The 16946-nt window shown below is 34.6% G+C and overlaps 1 non-coding gene across 1 annotated transcript; it reads left to right on the top strand.

Annotated features, from left to right (window-relative positions):
* The first annotated feature begins 276 nt into the window (after window positions 1-276).
* LOC128281160 (small nucleolar RNA R71) lies at window positions 277-383 on the top strand. The gene has a single exon (XR_008271372.1). It is a non-coding gene; the product is annotated as a small nucleolar RNA R71 (small nucleolar RNA).
* The last annotated feature ends 16563 nt before the right edge of the window (window positions 384-16946 follow it).

Below are 16946 nucleotides of genomic sequence, written 5' to 3'. Positions count from 1 at the left end.
TGCGTAGAACCAAGTAAACCATCAATCTTTTTATTGAGAAGTTCTACCTAATTTGATAGCATAGTAACTGAGTCGACATTATAAACACCGGCTGTTTTTGTTGGCTTAGTCCTCATGACTTGCCACTGATAGTTATTTAGTGACATTTCTTCAATGAATTCATAAACCTCTTCAGGTGTTTTGTTGTTGATGGTTCCGCTAGCAGCTGCGTCAACCATTTGCCGAGTCGAGGGATTCAGACCATTGTGGAATGTTTGTACTTGCAGCCAAAGTGGTAACCCATGGTGAGGGCACCTTCTCAGTAAGTCCTTGTATCTCTTCCATGCATCGTAAAGTGTTTCTAAATCTATCTGCACAAAAGAAGAGATATCATTACGTAATTTAGCCATTTTAGCTGGCGGAAAATATTTTAGTAAAAATTTCTCGGTCATTTGTTCCCAAGTAGTGATAGACCCTCGTGGTAACGTGTTCAACCACTGTTTAGCTTTGTTTCTTAGTGAAAAGGAAAATAACCGAAGACGAATGGCATCATTAGAAACGCCATTGATTTTAAATGTATCGCAAAATTCCAGAAAGTTTGCTAAGTGAGCGTTGGGATATTCATCCTGCAAACCATCAAACTGCTGTATCATTTGAATTGTGTTAGGTTTTAGTTCAAAAGTATTCGCAGCTACAGCAGGTCTAACTATGCTAGATTCAGTTCCTATTAAAGAAGGTTTAGCATAATCATACATCGTGCGTGGAGCAGGATTTTGATTAGCCGCAATTGTAGGAGGTAACTGATTGCCTTGGTCTTCAGCCATCTCTTCGGTTGGGGGTTGAGTATCATCTTCTTGCTCGTTCTCCGTGTATCGTAAGCTGCGCCTTATCTCTCTTTGATTTCTACGAACTGTACGCTCGATTTTTTCATCAAAAAGTAATGGTCCTAACGGGTTTCTTCTAATCATAAACTATAAAAACCTGCCAAGAGAAAGAAAAAGTAAATTAATAAATAATAAAAATAATAAAATTAAATTAAATTGCAAGAAAAATAAATGGCTAAAGTAATAAAAATTGAGCGTTCCTAATATTTTAGTTCCCCGGCAACGACGCCACGCGTGATTCGTAAAAAGTAATAAATATTTATAATGAAGATCAAACCTAGACTAACTATTATCACAACGAAAAGACAAGCGCACCTATCGAACAATAGTATAGTCATGGCAAGACCGGGATATCGTACCCAAAGGAACCAAAAGTACTAGTAATAACTGTCTTTTTATTATCTAGCCTAAGAATAATGGGGTTTTGTTTTAATTAACTAATTATTTAAACTAAGAACGCACAGAGAAAAGAGTTGGGGAATTGCTTTTGGGAAAATCGATTAACTTGAGACAATACCTAAGGAAAAATCCACCTAGACTTTACTTGTTATTCTGGCTCCGAATCGGATGATTTATTCATTCAACTTGTTCCATAGAGATCCCTAAGTTATGTTATTATCCCTATTCAAGACTAATAATGTCTAATCCCTAGATTGAATAACTGAGGCTTTTCTCTAATTAACACTCTAGGGTTACATTAACTTGATCTATGGATCCCCTTATTAGGTTTCACCCTAATCTGGCAAAATTTTGTCACCCTATTTTTAGGCGCGCAATCAACTCCACTTAATTATGAAAAAAGTACTCTTAGACAGGGTCTATTCCTCCTCTGAATAATAGCATGTCTTGAATCAGTATCCTGTGATATCAAAACAAGAATTAAAAATACATAATTAAGAACAAGTTAAATATTTATCATACGATTTAGAAAATAATAACAAGATTCGTCTTAGGTTTCATTCCCCTTAAGTATTGAGGGGATTTTGTTCATAACTAAATAAGAAAATATATCAGAAGAATAAAGAGTACAAAACATAAAGAAAACCCAAAACTCCTGAAGGGAAATTGAGGAGAGATCTTCAGTCTTGATAATGAATCCGACTTTTGAGATGGAGCAATCGGCTTCCTTGGGGTAATTCCTTACCCCGTATTCTCCGTCTCATTTTTTCTCATCTTCTAGGGTGTATTTATAGGCTTTGGAATGCCTAGAAGCCCTCAAAATTAGCCTTTTCTGAATTGGACTCAACTTGGGCTCGGTAGGGACACGCTCGTAGCACACGCCCGTGTTCGATTACTTCAGGCCGTGCTCGAGCCTACCAAATTGACACGGCCGTGTGGTCTGCCCGTGTGAGGAGGTCCAGGCCGTGTTGATTTTGTACTTTGGCCCATTTTCTCTGTTTTTTGCCCGTTTCTCGTTCCTTTCACTCTCCTATGCTCTTCTAAGTATAAAACATGAAGTTAAAGCATTAGGAGCATCAAATTTACCAATTCTAATGAGAAATCATCTATAAAATGCATTAAACATGGGGTAAAAATATGTATAATTTATGGTTTATCATCAGACGTCACCAGTTTGTGGGAGCGGCGTGGATGTCATTCATGCATATAGAAGGGCACCCTTAGAGGCTTCACTTTGGGGGAAAATGATGTCAAAATGTAACGAACTTTAGTAAAAAAAAATAGTGTTGTAAATATTATTAAGCTTGTGGGGTTGAAATTTTAATAAGAGTTATGTTTCTTGATATAATTTGATGTGAAAACTTAAGAGTTTACGTAAACTAATTATAGTAGAACCTATTTCATTATTAATTTATTTGGGTCCTTGTATTACCCAATACCCAAACCTAGTTAAAGGGTTGGGTCTACGGTGTTACAAATTTAGTGGTATAAGAGCTGTAGTTTAGTCAATCATCTGGACGTAAAAAATTAAGAAATAGCCCTTATAGGCATGCAATGATGGGTTTGGCTTAGTCCCTCAAGTTATTATATAAGATTAATGTGTATTATGGAAGTAGATATAGTGCACGAATTATTGAAGTCGATATTGGGTGTATTATAGTTAAAAAAAACATAAGTGAGGCAAAACATGAAGGATGGAGAAAGAGAATAAAGAAAAATATTAATTAAAAATAGAAAGGAAAAAGAATTTACAAGATATATGAACATTTTAGCCCTCCCTTGGAGCGGACTCTTCTTGAGAATCAGGATTAGACACTTCTAAGTTTTGAACATGGAAGAATTCTCTAGATTCTCTCTATTCCCTCTAAAATCCCTCCCAACTAGCCCCTAAAGGGTTGTAAACATCGAAGCTAAGGTTTTTGTTGGTAAATTGGCGCAAGGAGCTTAAATTTACTTGACTTAAGTCAAAGGAACCTACGATAACCTATGCGTGCAAAATTAGGTTAGCCCTTAACTTAGGAAGGAAATCTTAAATGCCCTGCTGGATGTCCGCCTTATACTTCTCCAAGGCTTTAGCATTCTCCTTCTGAATGCATTCTTTCTCGGTGAGGTACTACTTCCTGAGGGTCTCCAGCTACTGAACCTTCTTCTCCAACTCCTTTGCCCGAGTCTTCAAATACTAGGCAGACTGCTAGACAAAAGTTTGGTACGATTGGAGAAGTTGGGTAAAAGACTGGTCAGTAGAGAGAATGGGTCTTTCAGAATCAGCCCTATTGGCCCCAGCTTCAGCACAAGCGTTCTGGAGGGCCCAGCTCACAAGGCTACCCTCTACAGATAACATGGAAAGGAAACCTACCAGCTCAAGCAAAGTGGGCTTCTGAGTGCTAGAGGAAATAGAGGAAGGATAAACGAACTCCTTTAATTCTGGGGACAACTCTTGATCTTGTTGTTGTTGGACAATAAAAGGAAAGAAGGGATATTTGCTAGCACTAAAATGATTTTGACGAGAGAAGAAGGTTTGGAATTTCTTTGAATGGGGAGTATAATGAGGATGTTAATAGGAAAAGTATGGGGAGCTTGGTGCTAAGTGTTAGAGTCCATGGGGAGAGGAACTGAAGTAGTAGTAGGAGGGTCCGCATAATTGGTGGATTTAATAGGAGGATCAATATGGATCAGAGGAAGGAACAAAGGACGTATTAGAGAGATGGATGTTGGGAATATTGTTTAGGGCACTAGAAGGGGAACAATAGATTTATCCTCTTGCAGCACTAGAGGACCCCTTTTTGAGTCTAGACCTCTTGCAGCTACTACTACTAGCTCACACTCTTGAGTTAACAACATCCATGGCTTGTTTTACACTCTCAAACAAAGCCTCTACATCCATGCCTTTGGGTTGGGACAGGGGTGTTGGGGGCAAAAGGTGAGTAGGACCTGCATAAGGAACAATGAGGTCAGTAACGTTTTCAACTAAGTCTCTTCCCGAAGACTCACCTATGAACTCTGGAGTTGAGGTAAGCCAACGACTGGGAGGAATATTACAAATGGTGTAAAAAAAATCAGAAGGTTCCTCTTATTTTCTAATGAAGGCCTGAGCTAAATCACCATCGGCCCCAAATGGCCACACCTTTTTGGTAGGATGAACCATTTTGAGATTCATGCCAAGATAACGATCTAACTCTCACCAACCATTTAGGATCCTTCATTCCAAGCAGTAAAAAAAAATATTTCTAACAGTAAAAAGCCTTTTTAACTACAGAGTCTGCCCTAGATTCAAATTTTGAACTTGTTTATCGCAATTTCTATTTCCAAATGCTCAGACTGGTGACAAGTAAAATCTGTAGGAATAGACCACTTTGTAGGAAAATCGAAACTACTAGAAAGCTTGCTTTATACCAAAATAAATTTGTTACAATCTATACGAAGGTTTGGGGCCCAATCCTTGAGAATGAGTTTGCGGCCCTGATGAACACTGAAGTAGACCATTCTAGCTGAAATTCCCTGAGTCAAAACTTTTAGTCAGTAAAAATGTTGGAAGACACCAAGCAAGGGATGCTCATCTCGACTATTGCAGTATAAAAAATACACCACCAAAGTCAAATAGGATAACCTAGTTAGTTGTCCTAGTGCAATACCATACTCCTGGAGTACTGCACAAAAGAATGGATGTAGGGGAAGGTGAAAGTTAACCTCTAGCAGAGGGGTGGTATTAAGCCCTTGCTGGAATCACTCAAATGTCTTTCACCTGTAACAATCTCAAAGTGATAAGTGAAGTTAAGCAACCGGATACATCAGGCTGCCAAGTAAGTACAATCTCCTCTGGAGTGGCAGACAATGGTACAATGGCATTCTTTTAAAAGTAATTGTAACAGCTCGCTTGAAGAAATCTCACTATTTGGTTATTGTTTTGAATTTAGATGGTAAATTAAGGATAAATTTGAGTAAGTAAATTATTTGTCTTGGTTAAGTATAAAATTCTGTATAATTTGACATTTGGCAAACTCCTAGTTTTGGCAAGCTCTAGGGTTTGGTGACTCCTCTGTTAAGTATCTGCCCACCCCAGATGCTTTGGGCGAACTCATTAAGTTTACAGTTGTTTAGGTTTATTTATTATTTTAGAGTATAAGGATTTGGTTAGTCAAGTTAAGATTTAGTTAGAATATAACTAGAACATTATAGATGATAAGACCTAAATTTTGTTAAGTGCACTTAATCACGGGAATCAATAGTGTTAGTGGAATTATATGATTTTTCCACTAATCATTATTTTTGTTGCTTAAGTATATAAGGATAGCGGTGGTCTTTCTAAAGAACTTTGTGTATTCTTCTTCTTTTTTATTTTCCTTTGAAAGTTTCTGAAAAACCTAAGTCTAGAAGAACTTCTTCAAAGTGAAGGTTCACAATATGTAGCTGACATTTACGTTAGTACCATCTCACTAGTAATTACTGACAAACCCTTAGGTTATCATTGGAGTATTTATGTGTTTTTAGTACTGCATGCATAGATGTTAGAATGGTGTGTGAAGAAGGAAACTTCTTGTTTCTGGATTTTGTGCTATCGATTCTTGGATGCATGTTAAGAGTCAGCCAAAACAGTGAAGTAGGAGGTTGACAGGAAGGAAAGCAAGGGTCGTTGTATGAACTACTTGGAGAGTAGTACGATTGAACAGGTGAAACCTAAGTCAAAAGGGTCTGCAACAAAGGGTTACCTAAGAATGGGACTGACTACAGAGGTTAACAGATACAGAGGTCCGCCAAGGGCTACCTTGGAGAAACATACTATCGGGGATATGGTTCATTAGAAACTATCAGCTGACTTGAGATTTTTAGAAGATTTAAATCGAGGTCAACTAGTAGCTGAGGGCTAAATGAAAAATATGAATCCACTAACATGATAAGGCATCTAATCGAGTAGCCCACCATCATGTATGAGAACTCTGAGTTGGATTGGAATGAGGGTTAAAGTAGAGAAATCTTAAGATTTGTTTAGTACGGGTTGAACGGATTTAGGTAAGGATCTGAACTTAAGAACATAAGTGAAGAACTGCCAGCAATAGGCAACAAACCTTTTTCCCAAGTGTACGGTTGAATGAGAGATAAACACACTAGATTATAATAGAATATAAGATGGAACGAAACCAGACTTGTAATCTAGAGAAAAATTATAATAATGAACCTGCTTACAACTAAGGTAGAACATAAGTCTGCCTACGGTAGGTTGCGGGAGAAAGGCAAGGTATTGACTACGCTAGTGAAATCTGCAAAAGGCCAAACATGAATAGAGAGTTGATATCTCTGCTCAAAACCTTATTTCTTAAATATTCTAAAATTTTGCTATAATTTTGTGTTGTAGAATCTCACTAAGTTCAACTGAGCTTACAAATTTGCTGCTCATTTACAGGATAAGGATTGACTTGAGAATGGAGCGGAGGGACCGAGTCAGACATTGACACTTTGTGGAAGGGGTGTAGTTGTCATTCATGCGTATAGAAGGGCACCCTTAGAGGCTTTTCCTCGGGGGAAAACGATGTCAAAATGTAGAAAACTTTAGTATATATTTTTTTTTGTTGTAAATATTGTTATGCTTGTGGGGCTGAAATTTTTATAAGAGTTATGTTTTTTTGATATAATTTGATATGAAAATTAAGAGTTTAAGTAAACTAATTATAGTAGAACTAATGTCGTCATTAATTTATTTGGGTCATTGTTTCACCCAGTACCCAGACCTGGTGAAAGGGTCGGGTCTAGGGTGTTACATATCATATCTTATATAAATCTCATACAGCGCACATATAACCCTATTGGCATGCCAAATGTATCTATAACACCTTAAACCTGACTCGATCACCAAGTCCAGGTAGTGTATGATACAATAACCCAAATAACTCAATGGTATTTCTGATTCAGTTTTAATTACATGACCGGGCAACTTAAATTTCAAAGTTTGATCATTATTAAATCTCATACAGAACCAATGGTACATTTTTACAACTTTACTGTTAACAAGTAATTACAAATTTTAAGTTAAGACTTGAATATAGATATAGTCAACTTAAACGCTGAAACGTAGCCCTTAGGGATGCCCATCTATATACATGAACAACTTCCCCGCCCATTACTAAACGCTAGCAGTTTCTGGCCTAATCCCTCCACTCAATTTCCAAGTCTACTCCTACCTTGCATACAAGTAGTATAATTTTATAGGTTTAGAAGAACTTAGTGAGATCCTGACCCATCGTATTCATAGAGGAGTTCTTAAATTTAAGAGGAGTGAGATTTTGTATTCAACATTTAAACTCCTCGAGTTCTATTAGGAAATCTTAAAAAAAAGACCTTGTTGGGGTAACCAATGCCTTGTTTTCTTGAGCCAAATGTAGGTGATCATGACCATCAGTCTAATCATAACCATGGTTTATCTTGAATAATTTCTTAAGGGTCTCGACCTAGATTACCGATGTCCTAGAACTTCTTAATACTCTTCTTGATATGCTTCAACATAACTACCCATTTTCTCTATATCGGACTGGTGACAACTATTCGAAAATGTTTGAGTAACTCGTTATATCTACAGATTCCTTTATCGACTTCTTTAAACCACACTAGACTTCATAGGTAGCTATTGCACTAATTTGACTATAACCTTCATTTTGTCTTAACCTAGGTTAGATCCCTTATTCCCGAGAAAAGTTTTGTTTCAAATTCTCATTTGTGGACCTGAATGCGACACTAGGCTGATTGAACTGTCACCTCTTTTCCTAGTAAACTTGTACCCTCTATGCAAGCCTCAAGTGTTGGTTTCCTTTTGTTCGATCTTAAAGATTCTCAATTTAATAGATGGTTCCCAGCGGGCTATCTCCTACCTATATCCCTTGACAAACTCCACATTTGACAGACTGACATAATCTTCTTTGTACTATACAGTCCTAATAGACCCCTACTCAAATTAATCCACCGTGGACTTCCTCAATTTGTGGTCCCGTTGACTTTTTCCAAGTTACAAGATTTTAAATTGACGTTTTCTTTTTTGGTAAATCATTGAGAACTTATTGCTCAGAGCATTTAGCTAAGAATTTGCTTCATAGACCCACTTATTATACCCAAGGTTATATTTCCGGCCAACCACTAGTGAACTAATAATGATGGTTACTACATACCTTGAAGACGGTATCTCGTCGTTTACCTCAACCCAATTAAGGCCACCTAGACTAATTCCCTCTTTTCGTAATACTTTGATAGACTCTCTTACTAACCTATTTACCTGCGTTCTTGGGTGTGCCATCTCATCCTATTATGTTACTCGCCACGTGATTCTTAAGGTGACTTCCCTTTCTTGCCCTACTTTTTCCTAATTTTTCATTTTGATGGACTTGATTTGTTGCCATAGCCAAGTTATGGTTTTACAAGTGTAACCCTATGTTTAATATCCTGGTGGACTCCATTTGCTGCCATAGTCGAGCTGTGGTCTTACACAAAATGAACCAATGTTAATTATCTTGGTGGACTCTCTCGTGTTTACTATCCCGATGGACTATCCTGTGTTTATTATCTCAACAAACTATTCCATGTTTTCTATCTCGAAGGACCATCCCGTGTTTATTGACTCCAAGAGTCTTTAAACCTCTTTTGAGGTGTCACCTCGTAGAGCTTGTATATCATTGTTACAGTATCTCCCTATGGAGACTACAGACTGTCATCGCGGTATTTCTCTATGAAACTTATAAACCATTGTCACGGTGTCGCCTTAAAGGACCACTCGATATCTATTTTCACGGTGTCATTCTAGAGAGCCAATAGCCAACCATTCCACGCCGCCGCCCAACTCCCTTGAGTCCCAACACAATCCACCTGTTCTTTCATTATGCCATCTTTTCCCATCTTTGTCTATTCAATCAAGGTAATTCCCTTCATACTTCGCATAATATAGAAACATGCTTTACAAACATAAGATTGCACTTATTTCTATGACATATAGTACGCCAAATACCAAAATGACAATACCAACCACATCTTGCATGCTGAAAGCATACTTGCAAGCATTCATATTTTTCACAGCATAATGAATGCTTAACCTAGTCATCATCATAATCATACACAACTATGAAATTTAGATTGAAATCACAATAGGTATATGAACAGGACATTCAAGCACAACAACAAACACCCAAAGTGGTGTGCAGAGTCTCACCTGAGCTCCATTGTCCTTGACAGCTTAGCTTTTCCAAGCACCAGAGTCTCCTTCATCCTGGAAAAGATTATGAAATTCTCAACTGATAGACATCAAACTCCAGTTTTAGCTTTCCATAAAAAGCTTTCCTTTAAACCTTCTCTTCATCTGAGCAGACTTAATAAGAAAATGAAGACGATGAAATGGAAAGAAGAAGAATTCTCTTGCAGAATAACACTTCTCACATATATATAGCTCCTAGCCATGGTTTCCCAAACTCTTTTAACCAATCACTGAGAATCAGTATGTCTCCCAGCTTTGGAATCAGTCGGTTCTATCCTAACAAAACTAGAAATGAAACTTAACTGTTTATCCAACAGTCACAAAATTTTCCCAAATTTCCTAGTAGAGTTTGCCAACTTACTATGTGTTCAATTAAGTCCCAAATTTCCTTCATATTAGAGTCCTTAAAGAAATCCGAGTGTGACAGTTTCCTATCCTACCTTTCATCTGGACATGATTTTGTACTGTTCCAACACAATAAACAATATAATCACATATCATCAATTTAGTCCACTTGATATGAAAACAATAGATATACCTTTTAACAATATAGCATCACCAAGTATATATCATACACTCGTGTAATAAATTTTACATTCTTCAGTACTACATATCTATCCATATTTATCACAAATCTCACATTTTTTGATATAGTCCTTTTGATGCCATAAGTAATTGAAATTACATTTATATATATACTTAATAAATACATTCACACAATTGAAGCATAATAAGAAAATGTAGTAAGTTCCTTATGAACTTACCTGAAAAATGGAAAATACAAAGTGTCAGGGACTAATAAAAATTTTCAGACCAATAAAATCAAAGGCAATTAACTATTATGATTTTTACAATTTAGTCCTTGTACCCTAATTAACCATCTAATCACTAAAATTTTTGGACCAAAATTTAATTCACCTATATAGAAATTTTGTAAATATTTATTACAGGTTTGATTTGTGAAAACGAGGTCCTAATACCTCATTTTCTAAAACCATTGACTTTAGGATTGAACTATTTGTACTTTAGCTAACTATTCAATTAGAAAATTGATTAGATCAAAATTCAATATAAAAATATAATTGGCTCGTAAATATTAAATAATAATATTTACAGACTCACTTATTCGAATCTGGGGTCCCGAAACTATTGTTCCGACACCACTGAAAAGTGGGTTGTTAAAACTCTTCCCTTTTAGAAAATTTTATCCTTGAATTTTTTACCTGTGAATAGATTTAAGTATTGTGATCTCATGGACTCTTCTGTTTCACAGGTAGTATACTTCTTACCATGTCGGTGCCACAAAAATTTCACTAATGGTTCTCGGTTACTCTGTAGTTCTTTTATTTCCCAAGCTAAAATCTTGACTGGTTCTTCTGAATATGACAAATCAGGTTGTAATTCTATCTCGTCCAAATAATCACATGGGAAGTCCAACCTATACCATTATAATATCAAAACATGAAAAACATTGTGAATCTGTTCAGGTTCCGGAGGCAATGCTAGTCTGCAAGCCATTGAGCCAATTTTCTCGATAATTTCATATGATCCTATGAACCTTAGTCTGAAGTTTCCTTTCTTATCGAACTGTAGAATCTTTTCTGCAATGCGATACTTTCAGGAATACACTGCCACTGTAGAAACTATTTTTTTAAGAAAATGGGAATCAACTTGATTTTGAAAACGAAGATTAAAACGGGAGTCGCCACCGATCTTTAGGTGTGATAAGATCACCTTTGTTTTAATAAAACGTTTTAGTTTATTAAAACGGGGTTTTTGGTCTACGAATCTCGAGAGAACAGGTTGGGGAATCGGTTACGTGCGAGGAAGGATTAGCACCCTCGTCACGTCCAAAATTGGTACCGAATTGATTAATTAGTGTCTTAATGTCGAAAGTTGAAAATCGAGAATGGATTTAAAATACGATTTTTTTTATTAACATTGATTTTAGAAACGTTTGAATTAAATCAAAACGATTGCTAAAGATTTCCTCGTCTCGAGACATTAAAGTATCACATCCCGTAAGTTAGGACACGATACCATAAACTCCCGAGCTTAAGTTGTCTTTAATTTTAACTGGAATTCCGTGTATTTTAAAACTCATAAGGATATTTGGCTATTTAGGATCAACGAGAAAATCGAAACCTCGTAAGTTAGGGCACAATTCCTTGATGTTCTAAAACGCGAAGCATTGCCTTATTTTGAAATTTTTGTTTTTGAATAATAACGAGCGAGACATTTAACGATGTGCATTATTTTATCTCGAGCAAAGCAAATACATTGGCGCTTGATGTACGATATGATTTAAACAAGATAAAACAAAAATATAACATAGAGCATGGGATAATACAATGCGAATTAGATACTATGTTGATGAATGTCAATAATATGAAGATGTCAATAAATAATTCCTAGTGTATGTAATGGCCATATTCACAATGTATATTATTTTTTAGTACCAATCAATAATCAAAGACAAACGAAGTAAAATAATATACAAAAGAACGATTTAAAGTAAATAGGATAAAAGTTTAAAATAGATAACGAATGAAATAATTAGGATTTAAAACACATAATACAAAAGAATGGTTCAAAATGAACGACATGTGAAAAAGATTTAACATAAATAAAATATAATCGATTTGAAATAAAATAATATATAAAGCAAATTTCAAATAAATAATATGTTAAATAAATTAAAATGAATAATACACAAAGTAAAATAAAAAGTACCATTTAGAATAACATATAAAAGAGCTTAAAATAAATAATATGTAAATGAGAAATTTAAAATAAATTATATACAAAAATAATTTAAAATAAAAATATATATAAATATAATCCAAAGTAACATATACATATATAAAAGTTTTAAGATAAGGAGTATATAAAAGAATTTTAAAATAAGTAATATATAGAAAGTTCAAAATAAATAATAATAAAAGGAATTTAAAATGATTAACATATAGAATAATATATCTAAATAACATATAAACATTTTAAATAGATAATATATAAAAAATAGTTTAAAATAAAAGGTATCTAAAATAATAATAATAATATGCATAATAATTAAAACAAATAATGTATATGAAAATTAAAATGAATAATAGTTTAAAATATGTAAAACTTTGAATACATGATATAACACAATTTTAAAATAAATAATATAAGAAAAAATCAAGCTTAAAATAAATAAATAATAAAATAGTTTCCTAAAAATGAAATAATAAATAGATAAATTAATTAAATAGATTAGGACTAGGCTGAAATTGAATTAAAAATTAAGGTAAAAATTGTAAATAATGAAAAGAAGGCTATCAAGGACCAAAATGAATCACGTTGAAACAACAAGGGACTAGCTGGGAAATATTCCCAGCCTTTATGCACATCATTTCAGTAGGGACTCAAATGTATCAGAAGAAAATTATGCGGCCAGATATAAAAAAAATAAAAAGAAGAACAGGGGCCTAATCCAATAGCAGTGCAAAAAAGAAGGACTGGCCACGCAAATAGCCCGTTTTAGGCGCACAGACCCCTTATCCTTTACCCAAATGATGCAGTTTCAATGTTGAATAAAAGGCCCAAATTTTTTTTTTAAAAAAGGAAGCTCATTTTAACCCTAAACTAAAAAACAAAGCAGCCTTCTCAACTCTCCCTCCCTCTTATCTTCTTCCGACGATTGGTTTTCCCTGGTGTTCGTCATGCCGCCGTCATGGGCCAGTGGCCAGCGTTGTGCGAAAGGGGCTTTTCCAGCGCTGAGGAGATCGACAGAGGTGAGTACTCTTTTCCTTTTATATCTTTTTATATTTTTTTTGCATAAAAAGGAAGAAAAACTAAAAGAAAATAAAAATAACAGTAATAAGAGCAAAAAAATAAAAAAGTAGCCACCTTTGAAATTTTTTAGTTTTTTGATTGATTTTTGTTCTATCCAAAAAAGAAGAAGAAGCAATACATTGAAATATCATGGCTTTTATAGCCAAAACTACCGTCTTCTTATTTCTATTTTTTTGTCTCTTTGTTATTTGTTTTCTCTGCTGTTGCGTGTTTATCTTTGCTTGCGTGTTGCAGATGGTTGTCAGAGAAGCGTGGAGGAGGTGTCTGGAGAAGCGACGCGCGAGGTGGCTAGGGGTAGGCCTAGCATGCGGCGGCTGAAGGATTAGGGGGCTAGGGTTTTTTTATTTTTTTTTGCTGATAGTGTTTGGCTTTGTGGACTAGGGTTTTAACGTGGGCTTGTAATTGGGTTTGGGTTATTTGACTAGGTTTTAGTTTGGGTTTTGGGTCATTTAATGGTTTGTAAAAAATATTTGGACTTTTGTTTATTTTTTGGTTTTTATTTTATAAATGGGCCAGGCCAAAATTGGCCTATTACAGCCACTAATCTGAAACTCTATATATTTTCTTTTTAGATCAGTATACAATTTTTTTCGATTTGACGCAGCTTCCAAATAGTTCTAGATAATGCGGGATTTATCTTCTGTTTATTAGATCAAATCAATTCTAACTAGTTTTCTTTCACTCATTTGACCAGTATAACAGAGTTCTACAATTACAACTATATAAAGCTTTATATGACACCATTTAATACTTGATTGCCATTTTTTATGAAGCAAAATCTCAATTAACCTCTCGAGTGAGTAATCTATTTTAACCGAAATGAAATGTACAAATCTGGTGAGTTTGTCAATAATAACCTAGATTGTGTCCTTCTTTTTTCAGTGACAACAACAAACCTAATACGAAGTCCATAATGACTTGATGTCATCTTCATTCCAGAACCATCACAGGTTATAAAAAACCTGACGAAGCTCGATGCTTTGCATTAGCTTGCTAATGTATCGGACAGTGTGTCACATATTCTAAAATATCTTTTTTTATAACTTACAACTAGCATAACTTTTTTATAAAACTAAAAACTCCAATACTGCTATGCTAAAATGAATAGGTACTGAAATGAGTTCCATGCTATTTGTCTCATTTTAGGTCTGAATCTTTTAGCACACAAATAACTAGTTTCGAAAACATAAATTTTTGTCATCAATAACACTATACTTTGAAGCCTGACCATTTTTAACAAGTCGTCGTTTAACTATCAACTCTGGATCAATTTTCTGAATTTTTTTAATTCATTATAGAAATACCGGTTTAGCTTTCAAGTTCTTAGGAATAGAATCATTACATTCCATAGTCAATGAGGATTCATAACATCATATACTTCTAGATTATATGTAGGGCAATTTCTACTCATGTGAATGAAGTTTTCGATAAGCATAACAAATACGTTTTCTTACTACATCAATATACAACCCAGACTGTTAAGTAGATCATCACTGAAAACAACAATCTTCTACACGATTTTAGGCTGGGTTAACATTAAAGCTTTTGTTAATATAACCTTCAATTGATTGAGACTTTGTTGATTACTTTTTGTCTTATCAAAACTAATATTTTTCAGTAACAACTTTATTATTGGTAATGCAGTCGTCGAGAAGCCTTTTGCAAACTGTCTGAACTTTCCAGTTAGTTTCAAAACTGTGTAGTTCTGTACATTCTGCAGGGATTTACAAATCAAATCTTATGATCTTTTGTTTGGATCAATACAAATACCCTTAGCCAATATTACATGTTCCAAAAATCTTGTTTCTATGAGTCAGAATTCACATTAAATAAATTTTGCATACAATTGCTTTTCTCGTAAAGTCTGTAGTACAGATCTTAGATGTTGATCAAGTTCCTTTCTACTCCTTGAGTAAATGAGGATTTCATCAGTATGAAACAACATATATCTATTATTTATAGTAATTTTGTTTAATTGTCTGCAACAAATACGAAATCTTAAAGTTTCATCTTTCTTTTTCACAATTAGGACCGAAGCATCCCAATGTGACACACTCAATTGAATAAACTCTTAGTTTAATAGCTCTTGCAAGTAAGGCTTCAATTTTTTCGATATTGTTGGTGTTATTCTATCTGGTGTAACATATATTGAAGCAATTCCAATGCTAATTCAATAACAAATTCAACTTTTCTTTTGGGCGAGAACTCTGACAAATCTTCTGAAAACACTTTAAATAATACATTAACCGTTAGACTTGTTTTATCTTCAATCTTTGTATTCAGTATCTAAAATGCAAGACATTCTCTGATCAGTATTTGTGCAGATAACACTACCTTAGTATTGGTGGAACATTCAAATTTGTCAACTCTAACATTAACTGATTCACTCTTTTGACATCAGTACAATTCTCTTCAGTTTACAGTTTCTACCATATCGTACAAAGACAATTAATTCGTATAAAGAATAATATCAAATTTATCAATGGAAATAACATTAGATTAGTAGATAATTCACAGTTCCGAATTTCCAATGGACATTTTCTACCTATCTTAATACTTATAACATACTGACTTAACAAATTTGTTACTCTAACATCGTATTCAATCAACACTATTAGCAATTTCTTTCGGTTATGAATGTAGTGTAATTGTAAAAATGAAAATATTCAAGTTAATCAATGAGTACACAAAAAAATCAAATTAAATAAAATGTAGCAGTATTAACATTAGGAGTAGAAGTCTCTTCAAAATTTCAAATAGTTGGTAGGCTTTCGAGCTTCAGATATGACAACCATATCTTTAGTCTCAACTTGGTTGTTCAATGCATAACCACTATTTCCCAATCATCTACTTTTCTGAGGAATGTTATGGATTTCACACTCTGTTCTTAGTTTCAATCCACCTAGTTCAGTCAATCTCGTTTCCAATGCTCCTTGAAATCACACAAAATACAAGCCTACTTTTGGTCGATACTTACCTCAATGAGTTTTTCCATAGTGAATACAAATCGATCTATTCATTATACGAACACTACCATTTCATCAAAACTCGCTAAGTATTTTCCAGTCAATATTCAACTCTAATCAGATCATCAACAGTCTTCTCGAGAATTCTGTAGCTTTAAATTTTTTAATCTTATTAAATGGGTGGTCTATGAACATTAACAGATTTTGAGGACAAGAGGGTGTCGTGGGAGGCACATTCGGGGGTGGTGGTTGCAAAGCCACCAAATTAGCTCGCATAAACTCTAAGAATCATTAATTCATCTTTTAGAAGAAAACATTATGTATTTCATTATCTAGCATTTGCAGAACAGCATACTATGATCGGCTCCCTGATCGAAAGCAGAAACATTACCATTTACCTTATTTGATACTACACGATTAGACTCGACTCACATAGTACATCTATAAGAAAACAGAGTCAGATCGGATCATATTGCATCACACTATCCCAGGTTAATGTGGCATGTATTTCTAAACTCAATACACGCTACGTTCAATCTATGAATCGACTAAATTGTAGCTTTAATACCACTAAATGTAACACCTCTTACCCAGTCTGCTCATCAAACCTGAGCTACAGAGTGCTACAATCAATGTTGGAACAGAACGCATTCAATT

Source organism: Gossypium arboreum, chromosome 9 (assembly GCF_025698485.1).
Source record: "Gossypium arboreum isolate Shixiya-1 chromosome 9, ASM2569848v2, whole genome shotgun sequence".
Lineage (NCBI taxonomy): Eukaryota > Viridiplantae > Streptophyta > Magnoliopsida > Malvales > Malvaceae > Gossypium > Gossypium arboreum.
This window is presented reverse-complemented; position numbering and strand designations above follow the sequence as displayed.